Raw genomic sequence first — 22461 nt, forward strand, 5'->3', positions numbered from 1 at the left:
AGTGAGGCAGATGCCTCAGGCAATCGCCCTGCCTCTCCTCTCTGGGACAGTCGCCATGGAGCCAGCCACCAGGTCAGACATGCTGAATCTTTCCCGGTAAGACACCACCTGGTGGTGCTACACACATTACTAAATATGGGTTAAAGCAAGATGTGAGAATTAACTAATAAGAGGCTGAAACTAATGGGCCAGGCAGTGTTTGAATGAATACAGTTTGTGTGTTGTTCTTTCGGGTTTTAAGCTATCCATGCGGGCGCCAGGCAGGACGAAAAGCAGGCCTGCTCGCCTCATCACTACATCACTGGTGAGTTCATTACAGTGTTCCTGGGGCAACTGCTGCCAGGCTCTATTCCTTCCCTGCTATCAAAACCTTCCTTCCCTTGGCTCCCTATAGAAGATGAAGACAATTGGCTCTCTGGGAATCCTCCAGGACCTGGTCAGGATGTGAGACTCTTGAATGGAGCTGCTCCTGGGATCTCAACCTCTCTAAGACACTCACTATTGGGTGACCCATAGTGCATTATGTAACCCAAGCTAATAAATCTACTTTATATATATATTCACTCTATGGCCACTATTCCTCTACAGAACACTCCCTAATACACTCATTTTTCTTATGTCTTAGCTATCCTCTATTCAGGCATAGGAAAGAAAAACTTCCCAGAAAATCTATGACTATTTTAGATTTCTGTGTATCTACAACCATTGGTTGCTATGGTGATTAGTTTGGAGTCACCCATCATCCACTCTCGCCCCTGGATACCTACTGAGGGAGATGTTTTGTTCTGGTCTGGATAACATGTCTGAGACACAGCACAATCTGGGGACCATCTGCACAGGTGCTGGGGTATATTAGGCAACTGTAGAGGGTATTAGAAGTTTGGTGGGTGTGAAGAGACCTTAGAGGAGTGGAGATCTGCTACCCAGTCTCAGTGCTGTTTACACCAGTCCACACAGTAGGCTGCCAAAATGGCATGCGCTTACTTAGCCCTCAGGATGGCTACAGCCCGTTACAGAAAACACCTGACCTGAGGCTTGGGAGATGGTTAAGTAGACAATAGTGCCTGTCATTCAACCATGAGAGCCCGAGTTCAAGTTCATACCAACCATTTAAAAAGCTGAGTGTGATTGCATTTGTGCCCAAACCCCAGTGCTGCCAAGCTGAGACACAGGGATCTCTAGGGGCTGCAAGTCACCAGCCTAGTTCTAGTTTCAGATGGAAAGGGGTACGACAACATGTTCTTTACTCCATGCGCATATAGCTGCACACACATATGCACACGTGCACACACACACACACACACAGATGGGGGGGCAGAGACAGACAGAAAGAGGCATGTCCTACTGTTTTGAAACTGTGAGGGCAGCCCTGCAGGAAGAAGAGTAGAGCTGAGATTGAAAGTTTACCATCTCAGCAGGTACCTGCGAATCCCAATTTGTTTAAAAGACACGTGAAACACCCAACATGTCATCAAGGGAGTCCTGGCTTTCACTGGCTCTTTTCTCCAGCCTTCATTCAGGACCTGCAAGGCTTTTTATCCACATAAAGAGGACCCAAGAGGGTACCGATAATGGAGGTCAGGACACTTAATCAAAAAGGGGGTGGGTTTCTCAAACTCTTCCCTCTTAGCAGTGTGTGTGTGTGTGTGTGTGTGTGTGTGTGTGTGTGTGTGTGAAGGCCAGGGGTTGATATCAGGTGTCCTCCTCTATCAATCTCTACCTTATTTTTTGAGGCCAAGTCTCTCATTGAGCCTGGAGCTCACTGATTTGACTAAGCCGGTCGGCCAGTGAGCCCTAGGGATTTTCCTGTCTCTGCCTCCCCAGCACTGAGAAAATGCCATGCCCGACCATATTACATGGGTTCTGGGGGATCAAACTCAGGTTTTCATGCTTGTCTAACAAGCACTTTGCCAACAGAGCCATCACCCAGCTCCTTGGAGTCCCTTTTGAAGAAAGTTTGCCTCGTGGTGATGGAATGACAGCAACCACTGCCGAACCCCTCCCTTGGGACTGGAGGCAAAGGACTCATTCCTTCCTTTCATCTTCCTCCCCTCCCTCCCCTCCCTCCCCACCTTCCTTCCCTTCTTCCTCCCCTCTTTCCTGTCTTCACAGTCTCCCACAGAGACACAGAGTGCGGCTTTTATGAGGTCAGGAGCAAATGTTCTTTGAGCCATGAAGAACTCAGCTGGATAAAATTTTTAAATTAATGAATATTCAACTGGTTTATTCAAGGTTTCCAGGAAGAACAAAAGAAGTACATGTGCAGGCACACACACCATGCGCACAAAGGAGCTGCTGAGTCTAATGAGTGCAGGAAACACTCCTCCTTTGATGCAACCGCTGACCCCCGACCACTGCACCACCCCAGTTCTTGCTGGGTAAGCAGGCGTGCTCAGTTCTTTATGGGTCTCCATGACCAAAATATGATTGCATATCCTAATGTTTCTGAACTGATGAGCAGACATAGGCCTGCCCTCCTTGCAGCTAGGGTGGATTAAGTGCAGGCCTGCCGGGGAATTCAGCTGAAAAAAGAAAGTTTGAAAGAGGAAAGATAGATTTGGAAAAGGCATATCTTGTTTTGTTTTGTTTTGTTTTGTTTTGCTGCAGAGAGTGGGAATGTGTTCAACACCCCTCCAACAGGTACAGAGCCTCCTCACGGGGCCTATTCTGCACAGTTCTCAGTCCTGCCCCTGTCAGGGACAAACAGAATCTCACATCCAGGGGTCTTTCCCTCTCCCTTTGGGGGTATCCCAGCCACAGCCTCAACCAGCTACTTATGGGAAATCATGATTTCCCAAAAAACTGCATTTAGGGCTGATAATATGGCCCACGTGGTAGAGCTTGCCTAGAAGACATGAATCCCTGTGACAGATCCCTAGCCATGCTTTAATTCAGCATGGTGGAACATCCCTGCAATCCCAGCACTGAGGAGGCCCTCCCTGGACAAGTAGTGAATTTGAAGACAGCCTAGGACACGGGAGCGTTGCCTCAAACAAGTAATAAAACAGCATTTGTGCAAAACTGGTATGTACTTATTTCTGGTCTTGATTACCCCACTAATGTGGAAGAGATGTCTCTACTTGATATTTACATTTTATTAGATAAAAATAGGTGAGAGGGGACTTACAGAATACAGGAGGAAGTGCACGAGTTACAAATAAACACTTCATCATTAAAAGGCCTTCATCATATTAAAGGCCTTCTACCTGGGAGTCTTAGGACCAGTCTGCCATGGATTCAAAGGGACAATGGCAGAAAGTTCACATCAAGAATCACCTCACCTAGACGATAATTTTTATTAGACTTGAGAAAATTGTTCCAATAATCAGGGATCTTTTATTCTTCCTTACAATTATAAGCCCCGTTAATCTACCTAACACATGATTAATAAAAAGATGCTATAAAAGTTGACATGGCCCATGCAGGGGCTGAGGAGATGGCTGGGAAGATAGGCATATATATCACGGAGAGAAAGGGAGGGAGGGAGAGAGAGCAAGCAAGCGAGCACAACAGAGAAGACCAATTGAGACAAAGCACCTAGCAGTATCCCAGTAATCTAAAGCCTAGTTTTGTATTTTTCTTTATGTGTGTCAGTGCGTGTATATGTGCACATGAGTGCAGTGTCTGCCAAGGCCAGGTGAGGGGGTCAGATCATTTAGAGCTGGAATTGCAGGATGTAGTAAGCATCTCAGCATGGGTGTTGGGACCCAAATTCAGAGCCTCTGGAAGAGCAGCCGGTGCTCCTGATAGCAGTGCCATCTCTGCAGCTCATTCCAATGTTCTACTTCTTTGAAAGACTGTACATGGGTGACATGGTGACACACTATCCCAAGAGTATTTAGCTGTTTCACTTATGAAATTATAATCTGAGATAAATTCATCTACATAGGTCCTGATTTCTGTGAAAGACCCTTGAGACTTGGACATTTTTCTACAAAAGCTAGTTGCAGAACAATATATGCAGCAGGTCCAGTTTTCAGATTACAAACTAAACCATTAGCTGGAACACCAGACTCGCATGTAAATAGACATATATAAATGCATTGGAACTATACATGAAGTGGTTACTTCTAGGGAGAGAAAGATTTCTGTGATGCTTGAATTTGTGAAAATGCAAGCACTTGTTACTTGAGTAATAAAATGTAATATATTTAGGGTAAAAAAGAATTTACTAAGTCTTCCCAGAATCAATATTTTTTTGACGTAGCAATATCAACAGCCCATCCTCCAAATGACTGGCCTGGGTCTATTAAAATCCGTAACCAATCTTTGCAGCCACACTCAATGGCTCTTGTACATTTAACGTGTTTTGTTTTGTACTGTGCTTCAAGCTATACCTCTTGGCTTTACAGCAAAGCCAGTGGAAACCTGAGGGTATGGAATTTGTCCTTTGGTTTTTGGTGTTTTAATCTCCTGTTCCTTCACCATCCGTCACACTGTCTAGTATGTAATATCTTCTTAGAGGCTATTGGTTGAATCCAGCTCGCTCTAAGCCTCCTTTGTAAGACGGAGATTTGATTCTTAAGAAATTTGGAATAGATTTGGTCTGCAGGTTCTCAGACATACAAATGTCTACTTGCGATTAATACCTTCCGGCAAGTTCTTCTCCATAGCTCTCCTTCTGAATTATGCAGAGGTGGGGAGGGCAGGAAGGAGGCCACACACTTTAACAGATTGCCTCACCGATCTTAAATTAGCCACTGCTACCCCCTCTTCATCTACAGTCACTTTAAGAGCGATCTCAGAACGGCATGTTATTGAGTTCAATACAGTAAAGCGAGAATAAATTCAAAGTAGAGAACACATTTCCAATAGCACAGGTACAGTAACTTGCTCTATTTTTATGGACTAAAGTTGCATAGATTGAAAACAAATAATAAAAATAAAATGTTAAGTTTACATAGATTAGAGCTTATTTTCATATAAAATATATACAGTAAATACAGACATGTCTTGGGGGCCTCTTTGCCTATGATAAACTGACCTCAACACCTTTATATCTCCCCACCTATGAGAAAGTCATTGTATTAGGAAGTGAGTAAGGATACCATGTAAAGCTAGAATTCTAAACAGGCATTGCAACAATGAGACTAGAGGCAAACATGAGAAAATAAGCTGACATCTGATCAGTGAACGAAAGGACACCCGTTCCAGGCATAAATGATTGTTTCCAATATGGCAAGGAAATGCTATGCAAATGTCAGAATAATTTATTTGAGGGCCAGTAATAAATAGACATATGTTAGGTTAAAAATCAGTAAACAGAAGCAAGCATGTTGCCACATGTCTACAACCCCAGTAGGAGGCTGCAACTGGAGATTGTGCATTACTACCAGTCTGGGCTATGCAGTGAGGTCCTGTCAAGAAGAAAGGGAACGGGGAGGGAAAAGGGAAGGGAAAGAAGAAGGGAAGGAAAAAATGAGGGAGGTAGGGAGAGATGGAGGGGAGAAAGGAGGGAGGGAGAAGGGAGGAAAAGAATAAAGAACAAAAAATGGGGATGGGGACAATAAGACAAAGGGAAGGAAACTTAAAACCATTCTAAGGAAAATAGGGACTTCACTTTCTCTCAAATTCTTCTCTGGGCAGAAAGGAAAGAAAGGTGTAGCTAATTTACCATCATACAATAAAAGCATTATTATCCTTGTATATTCTTATTTTGAGTTCAAATGCAGGGGCTGATGAGATGGCTCAGCTGTCAAAAGCCTTTACTGCTCTTACAGAGGGTTATAATTCCGTACCCAGTACCCATGTTGGGTGGCTCACAACTTCCTGGAACTCCAGGTCCAGATGATCCAACACCCTCTCTGGCTTCCATAGGTATACACACACACACACACACACACACACACACACACACACAAACACACACACACAGAGAGAGAGAGAGAGAGAGAGAGAGAGAGAGAGAGAGAGAGAGAGAGAGAGACATACACACACACATCTTTCAAGTTTAAATTATATAATTTAAAATCTTATAACATTTATTTAGTGTGTGCTATGTGTGTGGGTGGGGGCATATGCATGCACTGTGGTACACATGGGTTCCAAGAATCAAACCCAAATCCTCCAGCTTGTTGACAGATGTGTTTACCAACTGAGTCATCTCACTATCGCCTAGAAATTTTTCATTCTGAAGATGCTTGAGTGAGGTTTCTGGGTAGAGATAATCTTAGTTTGCTTTCTATTACTGTTGCAAAACTGATAACCAAAGGCAGCTTGGAGGAAAGGGTTTCTGTGGCTAACATATTCCAGGTCACAGTTTACTGTGGAAAACCAAGGCAGGAACCTGGAGACAGGAGCCAATGCAGAAGTCATAGAGAAACCGTTTTCTGGCTGGCTCCCCAGGCTCACTTTAAGATGCCTTTCTTCTGTCTTCCAGGAGCACCTACCCAGGGATGGCACAACCACAGTAGATTGGACCCTCCTACGTCAATCATAACCTAGAAAACTCTACACAGACCAACCTTAATGGTACTTTTTTCTCAACGTATCTTTCTCTCCCCAGATAACTCTAGCTTGTATCAAGCTTGCCAAACCCAACCAGAACAGAGACAGAGTAATTGAGAGCTAAAAGTAAAACCCTCCCCAAATCTTCCTTAAGCCACATTGAAAACAAGGTCTTACAAAAGGACAAAGACTTCCATATTAGATACATGACTAAAGAGAGGAGAATAGTGACCCTGTCTGCTGCCCTACCTCCGGCTTGTGGCCAGATGCTCCCATGGAATTAGATTCTTCATCATAGATGAGGGGCTACGGTACTGCTCTCATGGAATATTTTATGGCATTTATTTTAATTTTTAATGTGTAAAAATGAATGCATAAGTGGTATATGCATACACATATGCATGGTGTGCCCATGTAGAATCCAGGGGAAGACACCATTGTCCTGCTATATCATACTCAGGCTTATTCCCTAAAGACAAGGTTTCTCCCTGAGCTAATCTGGGAGGGATGTGACTTTCTCCATACCCAACAGCCAACACTCAGGTTACAATGGTCGCAATACCTAAGACAAAAGAGACTAGAGGGAAGGAAAGGGAAAATAAATCCACATCTGAACAGTAAATAAATCCCATCCCAGGTACAAATGGTTCTTTACAATGTGGCAAGAAAATGCGATGCCACAAGCCACACCTGCCTTTTCTTTAAGGTGGGTGCTAAAGATTCAAACTCAAGCCTTCATGTTTGCAGGCACAGTGCTCTTCCCGAAGGAGCCGTTTCCCTTCATGACATTATTTTCCCCATTTTCATGTGTGTGTGTGTGTGTGTGTGTGTGTAGTGGGGAGTATGGTTTCATGTATGTATATGCTTGTTGGCATATGTTGAGATGCACACATGGGTAGATGTACATGCATGCACACACATATGGGCCCCACATTGATGCCAGGAATCATCCTCAATTATTCTTCCACATTGCTTTTTGAGGCAGGGCCTCCCAATCTAACTTGGAGCTCATAGGAATGACTAGTTTCCCTAGGGGGAGTCTCTGCCCTCACAGGCTGGAACTGCAGTGAGGCCTCCCCATTCACTTGATATTTTTTAAGTGGGTTCCCAGGGCCTGACTCTATTCCCCATGCCTCTACAACATCTCCTTAACCACTGAGCCATCTCCAGATCCACATGGAACTTTCTGACCTTACTATTTGTTACCCTAATGTGCTTACTACCAGAGGAAGATACCCATGAGAGTCACCAGCATTCCATCCATGCTGCTTGGATCATCACAAGCGGGCTATCTCACACCCTGCAGTTCCAAAACCAATTCTGTAACAGGGGCTCATTCCTCAGAAGTTTATGCTGGGGTTTTGTTTTGTTTTGTTTTGTTTTTCTGGCAGTACTGGGTATTGAACCTGGGGCTCACACATGCTAAGTCAGAATTCAGCATCTAGCTACAGCTTTAGTCCAAAGTCTGCTTTTTCAAGCTGTCCTACAACCATGTGTCTAGCTGATTTATATGACTTAAAAAAGTAAAACGTATTTTTCTCATTAACTCCTTTTCTTGCTCAGCAAGACAAACTGTGTCACCTTCTTAGCTAAAATATTCCACCAAAGCACTCCTTTCCTGTCATATCCTAGTGGTAATTATACATAATATGTTTGAAGAGAATATGTTAATTTGTGTTTATAGAAAAGCAGTCACAGAAAGAACAGCGAAGCAGAGTGTACAGAAGAATAAACTAGATCAATACTGCCCAAACCATTAGATAAAGGAAGATGCCACTGCATCTATGGCAGAGGGGGACCTGTGAGGTCCAATGGGAACAGACCTCTGAAGCCTAGTCCACAGGCCATGGTTGCCCTGGCATCCCAGTCACCTCTTTCCTGGTGTACCACTTGGTGGGAATGGGAGCTCTGAGCCCATCTGGCACAGGACTTGATTCCTACAGCCCTGTCGTTCCTGTAGAGTGAGAGATGGAACCACTGAGACAAGCAGGCAGAGCCACTGGTGCTCTCCGGCTTCCTTCCAGAGCATCCCAGGACTCTGCTTGCTTCCTCCGCTCTCCAGTGCACTCGGGAAAATGCCTCACTGGGATGTCTGCTGTCTTTGGATAAGGAAATGGAGTTGTCTGGCGTGAACTGTAACCTTTGTAGCCCACTGAAAAGGCTAAAAGCTCTTTAGAACCAGCCCCACAGTAGGGAGACCTCCGAGGCAAAGCTGCCCATCACTGACAACATTGACTGGTCTCCCCATCAGTCCACACACATCAGCAAGCCACAGTTCAGTGGGGGAAAGAGGAGCCATCATCTCAGCCACCACTCACCACTCCCCCCAGTCCTAGCAGATTCCAGTAGGAGAGAACAGGGAAACTTAGCTGATAGCCTCCCCTGCCCCAGCCCCTTCCCTCCTTCTGTTCCTCCTTTCTCTCCCTCCCTGCCTCTTCCTTTTCCTTTTCTTTCTTTTTCTCTTTCATTTGTTTTGGTTATTGTTTTCTTACTTTTATTTCTATACTATTGCTCTATACTAATATTTAAGCCTTTAAAAATATTCCTAATCTTAGTTCTCTCTAATGTTAGTTGTTATTTTTTTAAATTCTTCACAAGATATTTTTCCTTCTTTATTATTCTGACTCCACTTTGTGGAGGGTTCCTCTTCTTTTTCTTTTCTTTAATCTAGCTTTTCCTTCATTTACTTATTCCTTTGCTGTAGTCCTTTTGGTCTTAGTTTATCATTCATATTTTTACGTTTAGCTATAACTCATTCTGCATTATTTTTACTGAATTCTACTATAAATCAACCTGGTAGTCGCGTAGCTGTCTTTAAGTTGGTTTTCTTTGTTTCTATGCCCAGCTTAAGTCAATGCTGTACTGAGAGCAAATGCTTTACCCTCTCTGAGCACCGCTTAGCTGCCTAGAGTCCCCTCACCGAGAAAACCTGCACATCAAAACCAGAAGAGATAGCTAAAGCAACAGACGTGCAGATGACGGCATGAAAACTTGAGAAATAAAAAAAAAAGTGACAGCACTCCTTTCGGCCAGTGCGTGACACTCAGAGGACAGTTTCTGGGAGACAGTTCTCTCCTCCCACTGCTGGGTGCTGGGGACTGACATCTTGGCCTTGAGATCAAGTGTCATTGCCATGTGAGCCATCCTGCTGGCCTCTACCGCACCTTTAAAGAACTATTCACGCCAGTGTCCCTCTAATTATTCTCTAAAAGAATGAATTTAGAAGAGACTGTGTGCTTGCAGATTCTTCTTCACAGTTGATACCACCTGGTGTCTAAACTGCTTAAGAACACAAGACAAATACCGGTGCATTTCCTTAATTAACATAGGTGCCAAGATTTTCAACAAAACAAAAAATGTATTTAATACAAACAAAATCTATCTAACAAAACCAAAATCCAGACGGTTTCATTCTAGGAGATTAGCATCTGCAGGTCAATACACACAATGAGACACATTAACTCAAAGGCATAAACCATGACCTCCAGGGATGCAGAAAGAGCCTTCAAAAATTTTTAATTCCTTATGACAAAATCCTTCAAGAAGTTAGTTATAGAGAGACTCTACCACAAAACAATGAAGGATGTTTCTGACAAGCCTATAGCCAACATTATACTGTGTAGGGAAACACGAGCATTTCATCTAACATTAGAGAAAAGCTAATGGAACGCACCTCACCTTTTCTACTCCTCTGTGATACAGTGTTTGATCTCTTAGCCAAAGCATCAATGCCTGTGAGTGTCCGTTCATGGATGTAGATGCCAGGAGCCAATGCCAGATGCCTTCAGCCACTCTGAGACAGGATCCCAAACTGTACCGTGAGCTCACTGACTCAGTTGGGCTGGCTGGCCAGCCAGCTCCTGGGATTCATCTGCCTCACCTTTCCCCTGTTACTAGGATGACAAATATCTGGCCCATACCTGGCTCTTTACATGTAATACACACTCAGTAATTTGGATCAAAGCTAGCTAGCACACTGTATATGAAATCACATAGCCACATTTCAATGAAATCTTTCTGAAGCAGGGGCACAAATTTATCCCTCATTTCATATTTACCAGTATTTTTAACATATACAAAAGTATTTCTAGGACCCACTAAGGAAATATTCAGCATATTTCTTTTACAATAAATGATCAGTAAGCACTTCGTTTATTATTCCATGTGGCTCAGAAGTGGACACAGTATCAATTAAAAGAATCTGCAGTGATCTGTTCAGCTTATTTGAACAAAAGATAGGAACTGTGGAGATGGAGTCTCTCACTAGATACTCAGAAACCCTGAGTACCTGAGAGCAAAGGGGAAGACAGGATTCATGGAATTTTTTAAAAAAATATTTTATTTTATTTTAATTCATTTTATATACCTACTACAGTTCCCCTTCCCTCCCTTCCTCCTGCTGTGCTCCAACTCCCCCCAACCCATACCTATCCACTCTTCAAAAAGGGTAAGGCCTCCCATGGAGAGTCAACAAGACCTGGCAAAATCAGTTGAGACAGGACCTAACTTCCCCTTCCCCTTGCCCACATCAAGGCTGGACAAGGCATCTCATCAAATGGAATGGGCTTCAAAAAGCCAGCTCATGTACCAGGGATAGATCCTGGTCCCACTGCCAGGAGTCCCACAAACAGACAAGGCTACAAAACTGTTGCCCATGGGATTTCATAGGCACGAAGAAATACATCCAAAAGCACCAGGTACTCTGCTTTTCGTATTATGTTCCTACCACTGTGGCTTATTTTTCTATTAGGTTACAGAAATCAAATTTAAAGGATAGAAGACAATCAACATTTTCAGAATTTATATTTCTATCTAAATGTCTCAACCCAATGAGCCAAAATACTTTAGAATACACTGTGAACGAGCTAAGCCATGATGAGAAAAGACTGTGACATTCGGTCTAAAGAATTGCATTAAACCGTTGGATAGAATGATCTTTTTCAGTGACTTTTGGACAATCATACAAAACAGGAAGAATGAATTCTGCTGAACATCAGAACAAAGGTCAGCCTGACATTAACTCTTGTGTATATGTAGCCCATGGGTCAATATTTGCTTTTTGAAATGCAGCCTCATATAGTACAGGCTTGCCTCCAACTCCCTATGTAGCCCAGCTGAGAATGACCTTGAACTTCTGATCCTCCTACTTCTGACTGCCAAGTTATGGGAGTACGGGCTTGGACTACCATGCCTTGTGTACACAGTGCTGGGGAGTCACCTCTGGGTCCCAATATGGTTGGCACTTTTCCAACTAAACATCATCACTATATCTCAGTTCTGTTCTCTCTCTCTCTCTCTCTCTCTCTCTCTCTCTCTCTCTCTCTCTCTCTCTCTCTCTCTCTCTCTCTCTCTCTCTGTGTGTGTGTGTGTGTGTGTGTGTGTGTGTGTGTGTGTGTGTGCCCTCATTGGCCTGAAAGCTCACCATGTAGACCAACCATGTTGGCCTGAAACTCATAGAGATCTCGCTGCCTCTGCCTCCCGAGAGCTGGAATTAAAGGCTTTTACCGAATATTCCAAGTAGAAAGAGCCACAGTTCAAGGCAGCACCAAAACCAGAGGTGAAGCTGTGTCCAGGCAGAAAGCAGGTGTGTGTTAGTGCATCTGTGGAAACAAGGCTCTGGGGTGCAGGTTTATCTCATATTACAGATACTGCAGTCTCCCCTGAGCATGGTGCTCCTGGCTCGTTTGAGCGATGTTGGGAGGCAGAACCTAAGGGAAGGCAGCTCTAGGAGCACTGAGGGTCCTCAAGATAGATGAGAAAGCACCAGCTTACTGGCCCTTCTTCCCAGAGGCAAGAAAACACCAAGGCTTTAAAAGATGATTCGTAGCCTTGCTGCAGACACGCACACTGCTGTGGTCCTAGACACGCTCAGTTTCCAGTTCATGGCACAGGGACACAGGCTGTGCTCCAACCTTTATTTATCTATCTATCTATCTGTCTGTCTATCTATCTGTCTGTTTGTCTATCTATCTTTTTATTTTGTATACAATGAAGCAGGAGGAAGCATGGTGAAACTCATTCCTCCAAGATTAATTAGGGCCTTCACTGAGAGTGAAAACCCCAGGCCCTCTGGAGAAAAGTCAGATACTTGGTTTTCAGACATTCTCCTCAGGCAAGGAGTCTGCTTTCTTCTTCTCTTTTGCTTAAAGTTTGGCATTGAAAAATCCCTTCCTGTTCCCCAAGACTGAATCGCATTCTTCTCTCATGTTGGAGGCTTGACCAAATTCCAATTCCAGGAGCATCCTTTGTTCTTCTGGCAACTCCCCTTGAGGGGAGACAAACATTACCCGCTGAAGGAAATCCGCAGCCCTGTGTGTGGGTGAAGACCCCTCGCTGCACCCTTAAGATCTGACATGGTTTCATCATGGGTTTAGCATTCTGTGAACAACTGCCCATTTGTTTATCTGTAGTTTTGATGGAGGAGTGTTTATGTGTTACTTTCATTATTAATAAAGAAAACTGCCTTGGCCCTTTAAGAGAAAATTAGGTAGGTGGAGTAGACAGAACAGAATTGTGGGAACAAGGAAGTAGAGTTAGAGAGACGCTTCAGGCAGTCACCATAGGAGTCTCCATGCTGCTCCTCTCCGAGATGGACGCAGGTTAAGATCTCTCCTGGTAAGCCACAACTCGTGGTGCTACCCAGATTACTAAATATGGGTTAAAGGAAGATGTGAGAATTAGCCTATAAGAGGCTACAGATAATGGGCCAGGCAGTGTTTTAAAAGAATACAGTTTCCGTGTAATTATTTCGGGTGTAAAGCTAGCCGGTTGCTGGGAACTGGGCGGCGGGAACGCAGCCCGCCGTTTCACACTACATAGTTTCCATTTCTTAGTTCCATGGGAAAGGGAGCCACGTTAGTCATTTTAAGACTTTTGTCCCAGGAATCAGCACTGTGTCTAGTCAAAAGCAGACACTTCATTTTCAAAGGGCTATCTGCTTAATGGGTGGGTGGGTGGATGGATGGATGGATGGATGGATGGACAGATGGATAAATAAAAGAACCACAGGACAACTAATGTCAAAAAGAAGAAAATATAACACTCACCTTCTCCTTCTCCACCTGCTCTCCTACACCAGGCTTCAATTTTACATAAGCGCAGAGGGCAGATTAACAGATTCCTACAAAGCCTCAGAACTCACTCTAAACCAATTGCAGAAGGCAGAACTCCAGACACTCTTCCCTCTACACTACATTTTCTTTGGAACACCAAAAGGAAAAGGATGGGGGGGGGGTGTCTTTCTAATTCTCCAAAGGTTTATCCTAAGAAAAGGCCGATCTTCTTGCCTGTGCACTGAAACTCTGAAAGCTGAAATCTGCAGGCACGAAAGGTGTGCTTTAGTCACTACATCTGTGCCACTATGAACTAAGCACCTGACTTAGACAGCTTAAGGGAGAAGCTTTTCTGACCTCACGGTTTCGGGGGATCTCATCCATCATGGTGTGGAGGCACAGGAGAACTCACAGTGATGGGCACTAGGAGGCTGCTATGGCTGTTGGCTATATCACAGCAGACCAGAAAGAAGCAAGTAGCTGGAGCCTTCATTACCTGCTCCTAATGATATATTTCCAAGTCTTTACAGCCACCCAAACAGAGTCATTAGTTGAGGACTGAGTGTTCAAAGCATGAGCCAGTGGATGGGGATGTTTCAGATCCTAATCATAAACAGAAGGTAAGTGAAATCTGTGGGTGTATTTACAGCACCTCAGAGACAGAAATCCCAACATCTTAACCACTAGACCATGACTACCTAAAGCTTGTGGCTTGTGACCCCTCATGTAAACACTTACAGGATAACTTCTAATCACTTATGGCCCCTTACTTCAGTCAATCTCCAGAAAGACAACCAATGTGACACAACTTACTATTCTAAGATCAGTGAGATCCCTGCTTCTTTGTTCAATTACGGACTCTACACATGAGACACAGGAAATATGACTAAGTAACTCACATTAGTTCTCTGTTATGCATAGGAATTCTCATTCTGGATCTGTGCCTATGACTCAGCAAGTACAAGCATAAGGATCTGAGTTCAAATCCCCAGTACTCACATAAGAACTAGGTAAGGCTATAGAGTCAACAATAACCCTAGTCCTGCAGGTGCTGGAGGCAGGAGGATAGCTGGGATGTACTGACTGACAGTCTAGCTCCAGGCTCAGTGAGAAACCCTTTCTCAAAGGAGTAAGAAGGAGAGAGACAACAGAACACTCTATGTCCTCCTCTGTCCTCCAGAGCATACATGGAAGGCCATACATATGTGCATCTCTCTCTCTCTCTCTCTCTCTCTCTCTCTCTCTCTCTCTCTCTCTTTCTCTCTCTCTCTCTCTCTCTCTCTCTCTCTCTCTCTCTCTCACACACACACACACACACACACACACAAAATACAACAAATAAATGCATTAGTAAGTAACTACCATTCCTTCCCAAGGAAAAGTTTCATTCTCTATATGAGAATTTTCCCAATACACTTCTGTCTCACATTCCAAGATATTTTCTTTATTGTTTATTAAATACTTTAGCCCCCACCCCTTCAGTTTTTTAACCTTATCCCAGCATAACAACAATCTACAGACAGAGCTATGTAATAACCTAATTTTATTCTATTTTCTATGTTATGATAATCTCCATATGAAAGAACATTTTGCTGGCTTCTACCCACTGATGTAAGACAGCAATTATAAGTTGGTTGTGTTTGGGGAAGGTGTGCTTGAACCATGATTACAAATCTCATGTTCTCACCCACCATCTGAGTTCCCCAAAGTCAGAAAGCCCAGTTGAGCAAGGAAGACTTAGTAAGACTCAGGTGCCAAGAGCCTCCTTTGGCTTAACCATGGGGTGTGAATCATAAATTTGAACTGCTTGCCCTATTTCCCTATTATGAAGAAAGTATCTTTTTTCTCTCCTAAGCCCTCTGCCGCCCAACTGCTGTCCCCATCTGGCTCCAGCCTCTCTATATCAGAGCTGATTTTCTGGTTGATGATCCCACAGTGGAAATTGTCTTTAAGCAAACTGTTTCAGAACATAGTTTTTCATCCATGGAAGAAATCCACCCTAAAATACCTTGCTTTTAACTTGTCAGCCTTGAAAACATCTGGGGGTGGGAGAGCCAGAATCTCAATTTTGAGGGTCTACCTAGAAACCAAGATAATTACAAGTTTTTAAATAATAGTTGAGAAGTGTTTCAGAGCAAAGGTACCATTTTTGGGAGGTCAAAGAATGGTATTTCCCTGTGGCTTTAATGCTAATGTTTTATTTAATCCTAACGTGCTGTTCAATTCCTGTCACCTCACAAAGAAGGGATACGGATATTTGCTAACACTGTCAAGTCAAGTGTGCGTACTTTAATGATTCTTTTGAAATACATTTACAAGAGGCCCCTAAGAAAAAGATTTTATTACATTCTACTTGAGACAATTGAAAACTTCAAATATATTGGAGCCATGTTGGTAGGAAAAAGCTCCCAGAAATGAGGCCACGTCTGCTCATGAAAAGAGAAGCGGGAAATGGAAGCAATTATCTAGGCCTTGCACGATAAGAGAACCGTCTTAGCCTTTAAACATCTACCCACTCAAGCAAATGTCTGCTTCATTTCCTTTTCTTTTTTCGGGTCACAGGTAGAATTGTTTAAAGTTCTTATTTCCATCGAACTTTTGGTGAAAGAAATTTCAGTGTCTGACATATCAAATATTTTCCTTTAGACTCTAAGTTTGCCTCACTCAGTAGCTGGGGAATGAGGGTGAGAGACTGTTCCCATTTGCATTCTGGTAATTGTAGCAGTAATAAGCGTGGATAGTCAATAAGGGCTGAGAAGTCAAATGGAGGCAGTTTTTAAAGGCAAGAGATCTTGCTAGAACTTTGAAACATGGGCCATGGGAAGTTCAGAGATAAACGTGTGTTTCACGTGTAGATGTGCATCCCAGAAGCTCTGTAGATTTCTAACCCAACACTTCCCTTTCTAGGCCTCTCTATCTTCATGGAACTAATGGTGTAGTGCCAACCAGTAAATTATATGGAATACAGAACATGTAATAATACTCACTCTTGGCATGGGCTTAGGGAACATGAGCAGTTAAGCTGAGTTAATTCAGGGCCTCTCTGCTTACATTTCATGTCCTACAAGCTCACTCCCACAGCCCTCAAGTTCAAATCCATGGGCACTCATGATCACTCATGCATGGGATAAGCTGGGCTGTCCTTAGACCTTTGGTGTCACTAGCCCGTGAATTAGAAGACTCAGCTGTTTCACTGCTAGCATATTCAAGGGAGCCACACCAGTGTAAAAGCATTTTATGTGCAACAAACATTTTGACTTCTTAATTTTCATTGCTAACATGTGAATTTAAATTCAGCTATGATTTGATTTCTCGGCAATTAATGTCTTCTTGAGGTGGGAATAAGCTCAAACCTATGTTTATTCCCCAAATATGAACCAACATTTGTTAGAACTAATAATTTCTTAAGATCACAGGAAGTCAATGTGCTAATTTTTTTATGAGGATCATTCTTAAGTACTGATTACTTGTGTGAGTTTCTAGTTTACCTCCCCTATGTAGCACATCAGAGGTTTGTTACCTGCAGAAGTCTCTCTAAGGCTGTCCTAGGAAGTAGGTACAGCCTGGCCTTCACTTCCTTCATATACAACTCTGCTAATGCCCGAGTGTCTTAGTACCTCAGTGAACTAATCAAACATGACTGAAGGCCCTAGCTTCAGTGTCAAATGCACAGTCACATCTCACGCCCTCTGTGAAGGTATTCATGCAAAGCATCCTGAAGCAGGCCCGGTGTGTCATAAGATCCAGCACCTATGATGTTCAGCGTAGTTGTTTTTATGTGGAGGTCTTTCATTCATTTGGACTTGTGTTTTGTGTACAGCAATAGATATGGATCTATTTGCATTCTTCTACATGTTTATATGCAGTTATGCCAGCACCATTTGTTGAATATATTTTCTTTTTTTCCATTTTATACATTTTGCTTCTTTGTCAAAAATTGGGTGTTTGTAGGTGTGCGGATTGATATTTGGGTCTTGGATTCAATTTCATTGGTCCTCCTGTCTGTTGTTATGTCAATACCGGGCTGTTTTCAGTACTGTAGCTCTGTAGTAGAGTTTGAAGTAAAGGTTTCAAACCAGAGGATTCTGCCTCCAGAAGTCCCTTTATTGTACAGGATTGTTTTGGCTATCCTGGGTGTTTTGCTTTTCCATATGAAGTTGAGTACCATTCTTTCGAGGTCTGTGAAGCATTTTGCTTAGATTTTGGTGGCCATTGCATTGAATCTGTAGATTGCTTTTGGTAAGATTGCCATTTTTCCTATGTTAATTCTACCTACCCAAGAGCATGGGAGATCTTTCCATTTTCTGGTGTCTTCTTCAATTTCTTTCTTCAAAGATTTAAAGCTCTTGTCATACAGGTCTTCCACTTGTTTGGCTTGAGTTACTCCAAGATATTTTATGTTATTTGTGGCTATTGTGAAGGGTGATGTTTCTCTGATTTCTTTCTCAGCCCATTTATCATCTGTATGAAGGAGGGCTACTGATTTTTTTTAGTTTATCTTGTATCCTGCTATATTACTGTTGTATCTATTCCATTAATCAGAATAATTTCAAAATTGAAAACTATAAAAAAATTAAAAAAAATACTAGTTTAAGCTGAAGCTGAAAGAACGAACAGAAAAAAAAGAAAAGGAAAGGAAAGGAAAGGAAAGGAAAGGAAAGGAAAAAAGATCCAACATCTACCTAGAAAGAAATCAATTACAGATGCAAGATGCCATAGATACAATCCTCAAGGTGCAAAGCTGAAAGCGCAGGGAGACCATCCACCAAAGCGTTCATTGCCTCTGCAAATGAAATCTGGGTTACCAGTGGCTCTTCCCGGACCAGAGCCACCCCATGGCTGCCTTTTAGACAGCCAAGTGAAGGGCCCCACAAGTCACCCATTCTGGAAACTCCTGTGGCTTTCGTCAGTCTTCAAAGTCCGTCCAGGACAAAAGAGTTCGGAAACAAAAATACGCAAATGCGGGCAAATCCGCCAAAGCCGATGCAACTGACTAAGCACGCAGCTCACCGCACAGGAAACCCTGCTGCCCTGTAAACGAAATTATCGTAATGAGGCTCTGTCGCCATCCCACGCTGAAGCTGAAAATTGACCTCTGTCAGTTCTTGGATTCCGTCAGATATTCCTGGCTGAAGGCACGTGGGGCGTTCAGCTGGAGACTCTCCCTTCGACTCATAGAGTCCCTCTGCTCCCTTGGGGGCAGTCTCCTAGAACCACAGCGTAGAACGGATTGCTCTCACGTGTTGTTTTAGGAGCCCTCTATTCACACTGAGCTCTGTGTGGACACTCCATGATACTCACATCGGCTACTGCCCCTGCATGTCTGGGAAGGGTGGTAAGGACTGTGCTGGAGGCAGAATGCCTTTTTCATTTGTTTATTTATTTACTTTTTTATGTTTTTATTTTTTTGGTTTTTCAAGACAGGGTTTCTCTGTAGCTTTGGAGCCTGTCCTGGAACTCACTCTGTAGACCAGGCTGGCCTCGAATTCAGAGATCTCTCTGCCTCCTGAGTGCTGGGATTAAAAGCGTGTGCCACCACTGCCCGGCCAGAATGCCTTTTCTAATAGATGCACTGAGTCACTGGAAAAAGTCAACATCCCAAAGAAATCCAGCAGCTTAGTTGGTTGGATCCTTAGAGCTTGGCAGATTTTCCTCTGCTCTGTGTTGTTTTATGTCACCCTATATGCCAGGGAGCTGGCAGCCATCTTCCTTTGGCCCTTCCACAGGAACTGGGTAGGCTTCTCCCTGATGTGAATAAGAAATGGTCCCAGTGGGATGACTGTCTCAGATGGCGCACGGAAATGCCCCACAAATTCTAGGAGGCTGATATGATGTAGTTCAGATTCACCTGAGTATAATTTCTAAATGTATCCACAAGGAACTCACAGAACAGGCCCGAGTGTAGAAAGCGCAGTGGTGTGGTTTAAAGGAGAAATGTCCCTCATAGTCTCGGATATTTAAATACTTGGACCCCAATCTGTGGCACTATTATGGGGAGTTTCTGGATGTGGCCTCATCCCACTGAGCATGGCCTATGAAAAGAGCATCCTCTGTCTCATCCGCGCAGCCTCAGCTTTTGGTCCAGGCACCATGCCTGCCGCCTGCTGCCTCCACTCCGCCATATGGACTCTAACTCTCTGGAACTGTAAACCCAAGTAAAATCTTCCTTTTGTTTGATTTTTGCGTTTGTTTTTTGAGATAGGGTTTTTCTGAGTAGGCCTGGTTGTCCTAGAACTCACTCTGTAAACCTCAAACTCAGAGATCGGCCTGCCTCAGCCTCTCGAGTACTGGGAATAAAGGCCTACACCATCACCGCCCAGCTAAACTCCTCTTTAGTTTCCTTGGTCATGGTGTTCTATCATGGCAACAGAAAAGTTACTGATACAGATGGGAGAATACAGGTAAAGCTGCCTTTGTAGTTAAAAGGTAAACACAGACAGAACCTAGTATGACTAAAACATCTTAAAGTGAGACTTTAGATCACCTAATTCAAGCACCCCACTATGACCCAAACACTTATACACACGGCATATCCATCACCCAGGACAAGTGGCAGGGATCCATTCCTCCACAGGGCGTTCTGCTCCTGCTTCACACAGCAGGAGTAGATAGAACAGCTTCTGGGCTAAACCCAATGTCCTGAATTTCCCAAATTGGTCACAGCTCTACCACCTGCTAAAACAACACAGATTCCACCCATTCTTTTTCTAAAGATTAGTCCTTTCCGATGGTAAAGATGGTCAGTGTGTTCCCCAAATGGCTGTTGGGTGAGCCAGACACCCACAGGACCACAAGGGAGTTTGTTGGCTGTAAGTGTGCTGACTGCGCAGGTCTCATCTCAATGAAACACAGAGTCTTCTGTGCACTGGAGGGGTTTCTGCAGAAGCCTCCATCTTAAAGACTTGACATGAAATACTAGTAATACAACCCCCAAAAGATCCCAAGGGCTTGAGAACTCCACTCTTCTGTTCCCTTGGAGGAGGTTCCCTTCATATGGTATTATTTGATTATCTGCTCCTGTTTATGCAAATAGGATTCTCCCATCCTCAGATGCAAACACATTGGTATGAAATACAGCCATTTTAGCTCTGCCTGTTTGTGCCACCCAGCCTCAAGCGTCCTCATCAACAGGCCAGGAAGCTCAGTGCCCAGGATCCATCCTCCACCCTTGTCCAAGTCCCTGAGCAGCCAGGACCCACGCTCTTAACAGAGGCCAGGTTAAAATCAGCAAAAGCTGCTGGATGCCTTGCTCAGAATTAAAAAGACCTTGTGGTTTCTTTTTTAGTTAATTCATCTAGAAATCTAGCCTTCTGCCCAGAACTGAATCTAAAGAAACGTGTATGACTTCACCCTCAAATAATAATCTCTCTCTCTCTCTCTCTCTCTCTCTCTCTCTCTCTCTCTCTCTCTCTCTCTCTCTCTCTCTCTGTCTGTCTCTCTCTCTCTCTCTCTCTCTCTCTCACACACACACACACATACACACACACACACACACACACACACACACTGTGAGGCTGATGGTGACTGGCAAGTCTGGATCAAATCCCCTTCCTCTGCCTCCTGAGTGCTTAAAGTACACGCCTCGTCATGCTGGATTAACCTTCCCTTTTTTGTGTATTCACAAATATTGTTGCTCTACTGCTCAAATTTAACCAAGAAACTAGTATCAGGTGAACACTACTTAACAGTGTCAGGCGTACACAACTCAACAATGTCATGTATACACCACCTGATAGTTTTCTCTCCCTTTTTGCAAATTGCTGTCTGTGCTTTCCTCATTTTCCCTTTCCTTTTGTTTCTTCAAGTTTGCCCCATTCTAAGCAACTCCATACATGCTGGGCCTTCGAAATCCACTGACCTACCTGGGTGCCCTCTTAATGTCGCGTTTCCTCGCCTGGGCACCTCTACAGTTTTATTAGCTTTCACTGTGCTTTCCAGTTTGACAAGGGAGTCAAAAAAAGGAATGCAGGCTCTACCTGGTTGATGTCACATGCTACTCCTCTGACTTCCTAAGTGACTTCAGCTGCACTATGATTTTGGCTTGGGAGACAGGATGTGGTGAGAGTCTGGTCGCTAAAATCTTCGTGAACTCTAAGTCACGATTTTAAAATCTTTCAACAATTTCACTTTGTCTTCACATTTTTATACTTTTACATACATATGTGTTTCTGTATATATAAATGATCTATATGCTCTTTGTAAAAGTTCCTGAAGAAAATTTTATAGAAAAAGAATAAAAATCATCCCTGCAACTCATAGTGAAGTATCAATAACATGTAATGTCTCTAGTGTATCCTTTACAGAACTGACATGGTGTATACAAACAAACACCTACACAAGAATATAGGCAATACTTATGTTTCTTCTATTTAAAGCTATGCCACATTTTCCTATGTCAATAATACCACATACCATATGGACATTTTCCTAATATTGAACACTTAAAATTTTGCATATATATATATATATATATATATATATATATATACACACACACACATATGTATATATATATATAAAATGTTACAATATAATATGTATAATCATTTTTCTGATTCTAAATTATACCCATCTTAAGACATATCTTTTCAAATAAGAATAACACCTTTTATACTATAAGGTTTTAATTTTACTTATCATTTAAAAAGAACATTTTGGAAATAAATACTTATTCCACAAAGAAGGGGTAGATACTAGTAGTGTTTTCAATTCTTGGGTGGGACCTTGTTTTTGGACACTTCATGAGAAGTAATCTATATTAACTAAAATCCTCTCTGGAGGTGTGCATGTGCACACGAATGTGTGCTCAATGTTGCTATGAACGTGTGTAGGTGCACATGTATATGGAAACCCAAAGTCATCTTCAGATACACGTCCTCAAGAACATGCCGCTTGATTTCTGAGCCGAGGCCTCTTACTAGCACACAGAGCGTGATGATTTAGCTAGGCCTTCCACTCAGGA

This window comes from Arvicola amphibius, chromosome 3 (genome assembly GCF_903992535.2).
Source record: "Arvicola amphibius chromosome 3, mArvAmp1.2, whole genome shotgun sequence".
NCBI lineage: Eukaryota > Metazoa > Chordata > Mammalia > Rodentia > Cricetidae > Arvicola > Arvicola amphibius.